This window comes from Mobula hypostoma, chromosome 26 (genome assembly GCF_963921235.1).
Source record: "Mobula hypostoma chromosome 26, sMobHyp1.1, whole genome shotgun sequence".
NCBI classification, from domain to species: Eukaryota; Metazoa; Chordata; class Chondrichthyes; order Myliobatiformes; family Myliobatidae; genus Mobula; species Mobula hypostoma.
In genome coordinates this window covers 9,214,816-9,228,433 of record NC_086122.1, presented here as the reverse complement: position 1 = coordinate 9,228,433, position 13,618 = coordinate 9,214,816, and the positions used below count along the sequence as shown (strand labels likewise).

General features: G+C 43.6%; 1 protein-coding gene across 9 annotated transcripts in view; it reads left to right on the top strand.

Annotated features, from left to right (window-relative positions):
• eva1ba (eva-1 homolog Ba (C. elegans)) overlaps window positions 1–13,618 on the top strand; it is a 123,249-nt gene that overhangs the window by 23,714 nt on the left and 85,917 nt on the right. For 2 of the 9 annotated variants that reach the window (XM_063033549.1, XM_063033542.1), the window contains exon 2: window positions 12,629–12,783. The exons of 4 other annotated variants lie outside the window; for them this stretch is intronic. The gene's annotated coding sequence lies outside the window, so the exon portion shown is untranslated. Of the gene's footprint in view, window positions 1–12,375; window positions 12,784–12,838; window positions 13,609–13,618 lie in introns of those variants that run through there. 3 more of the 9 variants (XM_063033545.1, XM_063033550.1, XM_063033543.1) reach the window with 3 other exon arrangements.

The following is a 13,618-nucleotide window of genomic DNA, read 5'->3' as shown; positions in this document are numbered from 1 at the left end:
GGGCCAGCAGGGCCTGTTACTGTTCTGTATCTCTAAATTAAGACTAAATTTGGGAAGATACGGTTGCTAAATTTGTTGATCAAGCAGAGGAAGAAAATGAAAGGGGCACAGTAACGTGAAAATATCTTGAGAAGTATCAAAGACATCACAGGATTCACAATTGGAGGCCATAATATAAATAACACCAGATATGCTGATGACATCGTACTAATAGCGACTCAGAAACAAAACTTCAAGAACTACTCACTATAGTGGCAGCAGAAAGTAATTGCAGAGGCCTCTCAATCAACACCAAGAAGACAGAAAGCATGGTCATCTCCAGAAAGACAAACATCCCACAATGTATGATCAAGATTGGAAATACAAACATCAAACAAGTCAACAAATTCAGATATCTTGGCAACCTAATAACAAATAATGGCAGGTGCGACACAGATAACAAATACAGAATAGCAATGGCGAAAGAAGCTTTCCAAACAACGAAGACCATATTAACAGACAGAAAGATGAGCACGTACACTAAAAACAGAATACACTTATTCTGTCCTGACTTATGGAAGTGAATGCTGGACCATTTCCCCAGCAATGGAAAAGAGACTAGAAGCAGCTGAATTGTGGTTCTACAGGAGAATGTTAAAAATATCATGGACCACACACACATCAAATGAAGAAGTTCTCAGAAGAGCCCAAGCAGTTCGATCACTCATACTAACAATAAGAGAAAGACAACTCAGATTTCTAGGACACATCATGTGGAAAGATGAACTAGAAAAACTCATACTCTCTGGAAAGATCAAGGGGAATAAACCTAGAGGAAGACCTCGGCTTATGTACATCAAAAGTCTAGCCAGGTGGCTACATGTCGAGGAAATGGAAGTCATCCAAAGAATGAGGGATAGATCTATATGGAAAACCATGGTCACCAAAGTCCGCATCGGATATGGTACCTAGACAGACAGATAGACAGTAACGTAGTAGTTAGCGTAATATTATTAGGATGCCAGCGACCAGCAATTGAGGTTCAATTCCACCTGCTGCCTATAAGGAGTTTATATGTTCTACCCGTGACCGCATGTGTTCCCCCGGGTGCTCTGCTTTCGTCTCACATTCCAAAGACCTATGGTGGGGGTTAGTGGGCTGAGGACATGTTACACTGGCTCTGGAAATGTGCCGGCACTTTCCGGCTGCTCAGCACAACCCTCGCTGATTTGATTCACACAGGTTATACATTCCACGGTACATTTTGATGTTTCAATGTACAGGTGACAAATAAAGCTAAATCTAAGTCCTTCTGCAGACTCTATGCCTTACTAAAATCCATACACACCACATCCACTGCTCTACCTTCATCAATTTGATTTGTCATCTGCTCAAAGATTTCGATCAGGCTTGCGAGGCAAGACCTCCTGCTCAAAAAGCCTTGTTAATTACCCTCACTCCAGCTGTGCTTCTCCTAAATCCTGTCTGTAAGATTCCTCGCCAACAGTTTGCCCACCGCTGATGTAGGGCGAACTGGTCTATCATTCCAAGGGCTGTCCCTATTACTTTCCTTGAACAAGGAGATAACATTTGCCACCCTCCGGTCCTCTGGCACTACTCCTTTGGCCAGCAAGGTTGCGAAGATCACCGCAAAAGGTGCAGTGATCTCTTCCCTCATTTCCCGTAGTAACCTGCTTTATATCCCATCAGGCCCCTGGGACTTATTTATCCTAACGTTTTTCAAAAGTTCCAGTACCTCTTCTTTCTCACCATCGACATGTTCCAGCCTATCAGCCTGTATTACACCGATCGCACATTTGTCAAGGTCCCTCACACTGAAGTTCTACGTTTTCTTATTCAAACAAAAGGGAGAAAAGAACTGGTGCCTGGCTATTATTTCATTCACAATTCTCTAATAAATGGTACAGGACCAACAGAAATCTTGGGTGCGATGCACACCTCGTACTTCTTATCAAATGCACTAAAGTGAACCAGAACTGTATTTTTGTTCATGCTAGAGTGACTTGAAACCCTGATGATCTTGCCTCTGATTTTGGTTGCCTCTTTAACAGCTGCTGCTAGGATTTTACTTTGCAACTCCTTGATCCCATGATAAGATATATCTCAGCCTTGAGATGTGGTGGAGTATACCCTCATACAGGATGAGCGAGGCTGATCCTTATCGAAGTGAGCTGCGACGATCAGGGTGAATTCCTCTAAAGGCACACCGGCAGTTGGCATAGGAGTACACTCAAAAAAAGATTTTCAAATGACCTTTCACCAAATTATTTCTGAGACTTTCCGGTATGAAATGTAAACAATGGAGTGGAAGTACACACATGAGAGCCAAGTCAGGATTTAACAGTAAGGGTCAGATGGAAACGAAAAGCTTGAAAGAAATATAGAGAGGTCAATGTGTTGAACTCCAAAGATATTGCTGAAGCTTCAGAAAATAATCAGTCATGGGATCAGGGGCTGAAATCATCACTTAAACAGAAAGCTTACAAATATCTTTTAGCAAAAACAGAAGTGAAGGGTTTGAGTAGTTTTAGTAAAGTGTGTTGAACAAATAGAAACATAGAAACATAGAAAATAGGTGCAGGAGTAGGCCATTCGGCCCTTCGAGCCTGCACTGCCATTCAGTATGATCATGGCTGATCGTCCAACTCAGAACCCTGTACCTGCCTTCTCTCCATACCCGCTGATCCCTTTAGCCACAAGGGCCATATCTAACTCCCTCTTACATATAGCCAATGAACTGGCCTCAACTGTTTCCTGTGGCAGAGAATTCCACAGATTCACCATGCTCTGTGTGAAGAAGTTTTTCCTAATCTCGGTCCTAAAAGGCTTCCCCTTCATCCTTAAACTATGACCCCTCGTTCTGGGCTTCCCCAACATCGGGAACAATCTTCCTGCATTTAGCCTGTCCAATCCCTTTAGGATTTTATATGTGTCAATCAGATCCCCCCTCAATCTTCTAAATTCCAGCAAGTATAAGCCTAGTCGATCCAGTCTTTCATTATATGAAAGTCCTGCCATCCCAGGAATCAATCTGGTGAACCTTCTTTGTACTCCCTCTATGGCACGGATGTCTTTCCTCAGATTAGGGGACCAAAACTGCACACAATACTCCAGGTGTGGTCTCACCAAGGCCTTGTACAACTGCAGTAGTACCTCCCTGCTCCTGTATTCGAATCCTCTTGCAGTGTGTTGAGTTTTGTGAAAGATCTCCCCAGGTCCATTGATTTCTTTTAAATTTGGTACTGTGGTGTCCTTAATTTTAGATATTACCCAATCACTATGCCTGCATATCCTCTATATAAGAATACCATGCATGTTCTTGAATACTTACTTAACATCAAGATATACAACTTTCAGTAGCCTGAAGTGTCAAGTTTTATACACAGGATCCCAAGTCTGCAGTGTATCCCCATTTAAAATCACCCATTTAATTCACATTTACTTCCATATTTTCTCTGCTGCCCATCACTTCATAAGTTTTGTTTTAGCATAGTATCCTCAGTTGAATTCATTGAATTCAATCCACTGAATTATGTTTCTCTAGCAGAGCTGCTGCCTCACAGAGCCGGATACTGAAATCCAGTGGTGACCTCAGGTGCAGTTGGTGTGGAGTTTGCATGTTTTCTGCATGCCTCATCACTGGAAAAAAAAATTGTGATGGAGACAAGGGGATTGGGTAAAGGGACTGGTGTTTCAGCAGGAGCGACTTGTACAAGCAGGATAAGAAACACTGAAGTGATATGAAATAAAGATTTTAAATTTTAAATGCTGGAGAAGTAGCTCAGGCAGCTCCCATGGAAAGCCAAAGGGGCAATGTTTCAGACGAGGGACCATTCACCAGACCCGATGAGGATCAGGCAATGAGCCACAGACGCAAGATGTTGAGGAACTCACACAAAATGCTGGAACAACTCAGCTGGTCAGGCAGCACCTACGGAAGGGAATAACTGGTCAACGTTTTGGGCAGAAACCCTTCTTCAGGGCATCACAATGAAAGACTTCTGCCTGAAATATTGACTGTTTATTCCTTTCCGTAGATATTGCCTGACCTGCTGAGTTCTGCCAGCATTTTGTGTGTGATTTTCAGCATTTCCAGTACCTGCAGAATCTCTTGTGTTTATGACCCAAAATGTTGTCTTTCCACATTTGGTCTTCCAGGCATTCTCAGTTGCTTTAAAAATGCAAACACGAGGAATTCTGCAGATGCTGGAAATTCAAGCAACACACATCAAAGTTGCTGGTGAACGCAGCAGGCCAGGCAGCATCTCTAGTCGACGTTTCGGGCCGAGACCCTTCATCAGGACTGGGTTCTCAGTTGCTGTAAGATATTCCTGTATGTCTGAAAGAATTGCCGTAGATTGGCTGCTGCTTCTCATGGTGGGACTGTTACACAAGTGCCTTGCTATTCTGAATGCATTATGCATTTCAGAAGCAGAGTTATCTCTCCTTAAGACAGCAAACTGTCGCATTGTGACAGATCTACTGTCCACAGTGATCACCCAGTAATGGCTATCAGACATCAGTCAGTATCTGTCTCCATAAGACCATAAGATGTAAGAACATAATTAGTTTATTCAGGACATTGAGTCTGCTCCACCATTCAATCATGGCTCATTTATTGCCTCTCTTGACCCCATTTTCTTGTCTATTCCCATAAGCTTTAATCAAGAACCTATCAATCTCTGCTTTAAATAGATCCAATGACTTGGCCTCCACAGCCATCAGTGGCAAAGAATTCCACAGATTTTCCACCCTCTGGCTAAAGAAATTCCTCCTCATCTCCATTCAAAGGGGATGTCCTTCTATTCTGAGACTGTGCCTTCTGGTCCTAGACTCACCCACTTCAGGAAATATTCTTTTCACATCTACTGTATCTAGGCCTTTCAATATTCAGTAGGTTTCAATGAGATTTCCCCCTCATTCTTCTAAATATCAGTGAGGACAGGCCCAGAGGCACCAAATGCTCCCCATACATAAAAGGATCACTCTTTTGAACCTCCTCTGGAACCTCTTCAATGCCAGTATATCCTTTCTTAGATAAAGGGCCCAAAACTGCTCATAATACTCCAAATGCCTTATAAAGCTTCAGTATTATATCCTTGCTTTTATATTCTAGTCCTTTTGAAATTAATGCTAACATTGCCTTTGCCTTCCTTACCACCAAATGAATCTGCAAATTAACCTTTGAGGAATCTTGCACAAGGACTCCCAATCCCCTTTGCATCTCTGATTTCAAAATTTTGCTATATTTAGAAAATAGTCTATGCCTTTATTTCTTCTACCAAAGTGCATGACCACACACTTCCATACTCCATATTCCATCTGCCACATCTTTGCACATTCTCCAGATCTGTCGAAGTCCTTCTACAGACTCTCTGCTTCAATATTGATTGTTATCTTCTCTCCACAGGCTCTAATAAAGTTGTGTGCCTTCACCATAGAAACAGCTAGGATGGTCAATTGGCAAAACAGTCAATTCAATGAGTCCTGATCCCTGTAATCTTCTCCAACCTTTTCTCACAGACCATAATGTGCAAACCACACTGTGAGTAACTGACATTTATGTGGCCCATCTCTGGCACTCCCCTTTCGTTTCTGGATCTTTCTGACTCCATCTCAGGAGAAAGCATTGCCATTAACATCTTTGACAAGTCCATAGATGGCACGTCCTCTCACCCTGTCTCCTGTAAGGATGTTATTCCCGTTTCCCAGTTTCTTAATCACCATCACATTTATTCCAAGACGAGACCTTCACTGTGATGTCCCTAAATCATCCTCCTCCTTCCAAAACTGTGGCTTCCCCTCTGCACGGTGGCTGGACATCTCAGTTGCACATTCTCTAGTTACTGTAATCTTCTCTTACCGCCTCTCCCCTAACATAGAACAAAGAAGGAGCTCCACAGTACTCACTCACCACCTCCCCAGCCTTCACATTCAGCAATTATCCTTCAAAATTTCCACCAGCTCCAACATAATCCCACCATGTGACATCTTCCTTTCTCCTCCACACCCTGCATTTTACATGGATCACACACTTTGGCGGCTCCCTGGTCTGTTGGTCTATTCAGACCCAGTGCACCTTCCCTCTGGTGGCTCTCTGGTCTGTTCGTCCATTCAGACCCACTGCACCTTCCTATACAACACCAGTCCTTTCAAAATCTTCCCTTCTCACCATCCACGATCCGAGCAATCACTCAGGTGAAGCAGTGGTTTGCTTGGACTTCTTCCATTCTAGTCCACTGGATCTGCTGTGCACCACATGGAGTCCTCTGCATTAGAGAGGGAGAAAACACACAGATTGGCTGATCGCTCTGCAGAACATCTGCACTTATTGACCCTAAGCTTCCCATTAAACTCCCTCTCCCAGTCTTACTCTGACCTCTCGGTACTGACCCCCTGTTACACTGAGGCCGGAAGATAGTTCAAGGAACAACACTCCATTTCTTGTCTGGACGTTTTACAGCTTGTAGGACACGATACTGAGTTCTCCAACATTGGCCGACTTGCTCCTTCTTTCTGTTTGCATCAGGGCTGGATATTTGTCCCTGCTCTTCCTCTGACCCCTACTTTTTTTCTTTCATTTATGTATCTTGGCCTGCTTTGTGCAGCTCAGTAGGTCCAACATACACCACGACCCAGCCGTCACAACATTAGCTGCACAATAGATGCTTAAAGGAGTTTAACTGTCCATCGTTTTACCCTATTTCAGACATTGTTCCAACCATTGCCTTACCCCGGTGTCCTCGAAGCAATGACGCAGTATTATGAAAAATGGTCTCTGAACCCAAACCCATCAAAAACTCAAGTGTGGGCACTCCCCCCGAGGAATCGAGAAGCAGCTTGGAAACTCAAGATCCCCTGGTGTGGGAAGGAGCTTGAACACCATCCAACTCCAATTTACCTGGGGGTGACATTGGATAGGACGCTTTCATTTGCCACCCGCATCCAAAAACTCCGAGGGAAAGTTGGCTCCCGCAATTCTCTCTTGAAAAAATTAGCAGGCACGAAATGGGGAGCTAATGCTTGCACACTTAGATCAACTGCCCTAGCACTCTGCTATGCACCTGCAGAATACTGTGCACCTGTGTGGGGCAGATCAGCCCATGTGAAGAAAATAGACCCGTTGCTTAACGAAGCCTGCTGAATAATCACGGGCACTCTGCGCCCCACACCCACTAACATCATTTACAGACTTGCAGGCATGCTGCCCCAGAGATCCAAAGACATACTACAACAAAATTTGAAAAAAGTAAACAGAACTCAGATCCACGGCACCCACTACACCATCATGTGCCAGTTGCCAACCGGCTAAAACCGAGGAAAGGCTTTGCTACAGTGGAGGAAGTACCGCACGGAACATCCTCCCAAACATACAGGGTTGACCTCTGGCAACAAATGGAAGTCAGAGCCCCACCAAACAATACAGTGCAAGACCACACAGAAATGTTGCCAGACGGGGCACTGCTTGACAGACGGAAGACGTGCACTCTCAACAGAGCGAGAGCGGGAGTTTGTAGGACGGGAGACAATATGGTGAAGTGGGGTTTAAAGACCAGTGAATCCTGTGAGTGTGGTGAAAGGGTGCAGAACATTGAACATGTTCTGCGCAACTGCCCACTCTCACCTGATTTAGCTTATACTGACCTGCTTAACATCAACCAAACAACACTGGAGTGGCTGGCTGTCTGGTGTGACAAGCTATGATGATGACCCCACTATTCAGTTGTTCATTATGTACCTTGCTATGTAAGGTAGGCAACCATGGTCTTTCCATGACCATGATTGCTATTGGCAAACTTTTCTACAGAAGTGGTTTGCCAATGCCTTCTTCTGGGCAGTGTCTTTACTGGACGGGTGACCGCAGCCAATGTCAATACTCTTCAGAGGTTGTCCGCCTGGCATCAGTGGTTGCATAACCAGGACTTGTGATATACACCAGCTGCTCACATGACCATCCACCACCTGCTCCCATGGCTTCACATGACCCTGATCGGTGGTGGGGGGGAAGAGAGGGGCTAAGCAGGTGCTACACCTTGCCCAAGGATGACCTGCAGGTTAGCAGAGGGAAGGGGTGTCTTATACCTCCTTTGGTGGAGACGTATCTCCACCATCCACCGCACCCCACTATTACTTAGACAGATTCTCTTTCTCAGTTCTGATGGAGGGTCTTGGACCTGAAACATTGACTAGTTTTTCTTTCCGCATCTGCTGGCTGACTGGCTGAGTTCTTCCGGCAGTTCTGTTTGTGCCTTCCATAACTGAGATGTAGCTCCGGCGATTATTGGGGTCCACACCCTGACTGCTATTACATTCACAGAATTGCAAAGTGAATGCTTCACTTTCACCACTTCTCATTGTAGCTTTAACCAGCCATACCATCTTACTCTTTTACAGGCTAGATAAAATAATGTACAGTGAAAGGCCTAGAGAGAGTGGATATGCAGAAGATTAGATTATTAGATTATGAGGATACACAGTCCTCTTTTATTGTCATTTAGTAATGCATGCATTAAGAAATGATACAATATTCCTCCAGTGTGATATCACAGAAACATAAGACAGACCAAGACTGAAAAAAATGACGAAAACCATATGGTTATAACATATAGTTACAACAGTGCAAGCAATACTGTAATTTGATAGAAGAACAGACCATGGGCATGGTAAAAAAAAACCTCAGTCTCTCGAAAGTCCCAACATCTCACACAGATGGTAGAACGAAGAAAACTCTCCCTGCCATGAGCTTCCAGCGCCGCAAACTTGCCGAGGCAGCACCCTGGAAGCACCCGACCACAGTCCGACTCAGTCCGTCCGAAAACTTCGAGCCTCCGACCAGCCCTCCGACACCGAGCACCGAGCACCATCTTTGCCGGGCGCTTTGACCCCAGCCCCGGCTGCCAGTGACAGGCAAAGCTGAGGATTTGGGGCCTTCCCCTCCGGAGATTCTCGATCGCACATTAGCAGCGGCAGTGAACCGGGCATTTCAGAAGCTTCTCCAGATGTTCCTCTATCTCCATCAAATCAGGATTGTGCATGGCCCCTATTTAACAAATACGATATCATTTCACCAGAGAGGCTGGATATTTCCAACAGTAGGGAAGTCTAGGTCCAGAGCCTCATTATACAAGGACATCCCTTTGAAGCAGAGATAAGGAGGAATTTCTTTAGCCAGAGGGTGGTGAATCTGTGGAATTCATTGTCACAGACGGACTATGGAGTCCAAGTCATTGGGTATATTTAAAGTGGAGGTTGATAGGTTCCTGATTAGCAAGGGCGTCAAAGGTTATCAGAAGAAGGCAAGAGAACGGGGTTGGGAGGGAAAATAAATCAGCTGTGATAGAATGGTAGAGCAGGCTTAATGAGTCAAAAGGCTTAGGCCTGCTCCTGTGGTTTATGGTTGAATGCAGCAGGTTAACAGAATCTATGGAGGCAATGGGTCTGTATATTTAAAGCAGATGTTGCAAGATATGTAATTGGTAAAGGTTCAAAGTTCAAAGTTTAAAGTAAATTTACTATCAGAGTACATACGTATATGTCACCATGTACTGCCCTGAGGATCATTTTCTTGCGGGCATTCACAGTAGAATGGGGAACTAGAATAAAATCATTGAAAAGCTACACACAGACAAAGACCGACAAAGAACCAATGTGCAAAAGAAGACAGCTGGGCAAATGAAAGAAAAGCAAATAAATAATTCTGAGAACATGAGCTGTAATGTCCTTGAAAGTGAGTCTATAGGTTCTGGGATCAGTTCAGTGTTGATTTGTGGCAGAGCAGAATGAAAGGGTCGAACGTCCTAATTTTGCTCGTCTGTTTTATGTTCTTATATGGAAGGCAAATGAATCATCCAGCTTCACCGCATCATTTGGCTGATATCGTTGAAACTCCAGGACGCACATCACTGATACTTTAGCATCAACGTTAAACTGATATTTTCTTTCCTTCAATGTAAGATAATATATGGAAAAGTTTACTCTTTGACACTATGAACATTTTACATTTGGCTTGCAATATTCATCTAATTCCCTTTATTTTTCCTCTACTGCCTGGGTGCTTGAGTTTGCTGTGGTCTTTGCTTTGCTTTGAAGCAAGTTGTTGACTGAAGTCCTTTAGTAAGTACAATTAGAGCTAACAAACCCAGAGAGTCTGTACTCAACATAAGGGCTACTGGCACAGAAGGATTGTTCCTTCAGCTGCTTCCTGCTTTTCCCTAAGATGGAACGTTCAGATTGAAATGAAAGTCTTCCTATTTAGCAGCGTCTTTTGATTAACTATGTGATTTGTTGTTGTTCAGTCATTAAGTTGAGTCCGACTCTTTGTAATGGACCACAGGGTCCAAGATACGGAAGTATATTGCCAGGCTTTTCTTCCACACAGATACTGCTGCTGGCCAGGTTGGGACCCGGCTGGGTTTGAACTCACGACCATCTGCCTTGAAGTCCAGTGCTGATACCATTACACCACCAGATGGCCCAAATGTGATATAATCTATCTATGTGATAGATTTTAGAAATCGCTCCCTCCTGCAACACCGCTTTCAGATTTGTACTATACCTACAAATTCCATCAATCCATCTCATATCCAAATCAACATCTGCAACAGTTTCACCTGGATGCTGGTTCCAGCTGTTAAACTTTTCCATTTGACCTGTAAGACCAGAGGTGTGAGACCTATATTTTCAACTGGTTTAACTCCACGAATCACTTGTCTCCTAGCTTGGCTGCAGCCAGCAAAGTTTGCATCTGTCTATTAAACAGCGTGGATAACTTCACTCACCACAACACTGACCTGATTTCAAAACCCATGGACTCACTTTTAAGAACTCCACAACTCATGTTTTCAGTATTATTTATTTATTATTAATATTTGCACAGTTTCTGTTCTTTTGCACATTATTTGTCAGTTATTGTTTCTGTGTAGTTTTCCATTGATTCCATTGTATTTCTTTATTCCACTGCAAATGCCCGCAAGAAAATGAATCTCGGGGTTGTATATGGTGACATAGACGCACTTTGATGATAAATTTACTTTGAAATTTGATACTTGTAATAACAGATAAGAGCCAAAGGAATTTCTCTTGTCTGCACAATGTCATTTACAGCAACAAAGTGTTGCTCTCTTTCTATATTTTGAACTAATAGTTCAATCAACCATGAGATAATTGAACTATTAAAAAACTTAAGGATACTAATTATGGGGGTGAAACGGGGACACCTTTTTTCCCTTATTGGGGAGAGGGTATGTCGAATTACCAGGTGAACAAGTAGTCTTTGGGGTGCTGCAAGTTTGTGTCTTTATTGATGCTTTGCTGCTCAGTGGGGGCTCCGATGCTTTTTTGCTGGTGGGGTGGGTGGGGGTCGTTGCTTTGCTGATGCTAATGTGTGGGAGGAAGTTGGGAGGAGGTTTTGGTGTTCTAACATTTAACTCTCATTCATTCTTTGGGACACTCCTCTGTTTTCGTGGTTGCTTGTGAAGAAAAAGAAATTCGGGATGTATATTGTATACATTTCTCTGACATTAAATGTACCTATTGAATATGCTTGATGTAACGGGTGCAAATGCAAAAAAGAATGTGTGAATAAAAATGTGATGAACCTCATAAAATTATACTTCACTGAATGCAAGTAACACTAACTCCTAAAAGCATTTTCATCTGTATTGCTCATTATCATATCTTGTAAGTATTTCAACATTAAGTAATATTAATTAATAGTTAAAACATGTGAAGTCTGCATGAGGCCATTCTTATTTTGTGTACTCATTCACAAGAGCGCATTAGTAACAGTAGGATTGAACTCATTCCTAAAGTCACCTCACAACAAAGATTTATCAGAATTCCATTATCTATATCAACATTGTACTGAGATAGACAACTGCTCTAAATCAAGGCGCATTACTAAATTCTGTGTAACTATGTCCTCTGGGAAATGACTTAATCTCCTCAAAGTCTCCAAATGATGTCAAACAAAAGGAAACTTACATTTCATCACTCTGGAGCCAAGAGAAAATCTGCAGATGCTGGAAATCCAAGCAACGCACACAAAATTCTGGAGGAACTTAGCAGGCCAGGGCAGCATCGATAGAAAAGAGTACAGCTGACGTACAGAGAAATGGGAATGGTGAAGGAAATGAGGGTTGGAGGGGTTGGGAAACAACCCCTGGAAGTTCCAGAAATCGATGTTCATGGTATCAGGTTGGAGGTTACCCAGACAGAATATACGGTGTTAGTCCTCCAACCCGAGTGTGGCCTCATCACGACAGTCAGGTTGGGGGAGTAGCACCTTATATTCTGTCCAGGTAATCCCCAACCTGATAGCATGAACCTCAATTTCTTGAACTTCTGGAAATGCTCCTTACCATTCCCCATTCCCATTTTCCTTTCTCACCTTATCTCCTTATCTGCCCATCACCTCCCTCTGGTGCTCCTCCTCCTTTTCTTTCTTCCATGGCCTTCTGTCTTCTTCAATCAGACTCCCCCTTCTCCAGCCCTTTATCTCTTTCAGCAATCAACTTCCCAGCTCTTTACTTCTCCCCTCCCTCCCCTCCCGGTTTCACCTCTCACTTCGTGGATCTTCCTCCCCTCCCCTCACCTTCTCAATCTGACTCCTCATGTGTTTCTCTTCCAGTCCTGCTGAAGGGCCTCGGCCCGAAACGTCGACTGCACTCTTTCCCATAGATGCTGGCTGGCCTGCTGGGTTTCCTCCAGCATTTTGTGCGTGATGCTTTCATCAGTCTGGACACACTTCAATATCAGAGCGGGCAGAACGAGCGACGTATAACGGTACATCAGATATTGTCCAAGTATCTAGTCCGAAAAAATACTGCAAATCTGAATCCTGTGGTTCAGGTTTGTCACTAAAAGGGATTGTGTGCTATTGGATCCCGTGTGTTTGGTCAAACGGTTTAACATATCGTGTACTGGTTAACTGGTCTATTAGCTAACCATACAGAATTATTTAAATGCTGTTGCATAAGGAGAACCATCATTCTTAAGAAATATTGTCTATATTCCGAATGTATCTGTATTCGTTTTACTGCTGGGTCCCAGGGAATTCAGACCGGAGATTTTTCACTGTAATAATCTTCTTTCTTCCATGGCCTTCTGTCTCTTTCTCCAATCAAATTCCTAGCTCTTTGCTTCATCCCTTTCCCTCCAAGTTTCACCTACCCCCTTTCAAATCTACTCCTCAACTTTTTTTTCTCCAGTCCTGCCTAAGGGTTTCGACCCGAAACGTCGACTGTACTCTTTTCCATAGATGCTGCCTGCCCTGCTGAGTTCCTCAGGCATTTTGTGTGTCTGTTGCTTGGATTTCCAGCCTCTGCTGACTTTCTCTTGTTTGTATGTCACACTGTTGTTGAGCTAAACCACTTGGGAAAACTGCTTAAAGTTCAGCTCACTCATACAGCTGTAGTTAGTAGCTAGTGTCCAAAAAGAATATGCCAACAAGTTTCCAACCTTCACACCTTTCTCTATGACTCCTCCCACCTCCCCTTCACAGCCCCTCCCACAATTTGCCAAATTACCGCTCTATGTTTGTCTGAAGTGGACGTAATTTCACCCAGTCAAGTTCCTGCCTGGATTTGGGAATTTATTAAACAGACCACAGTAAGAGCCG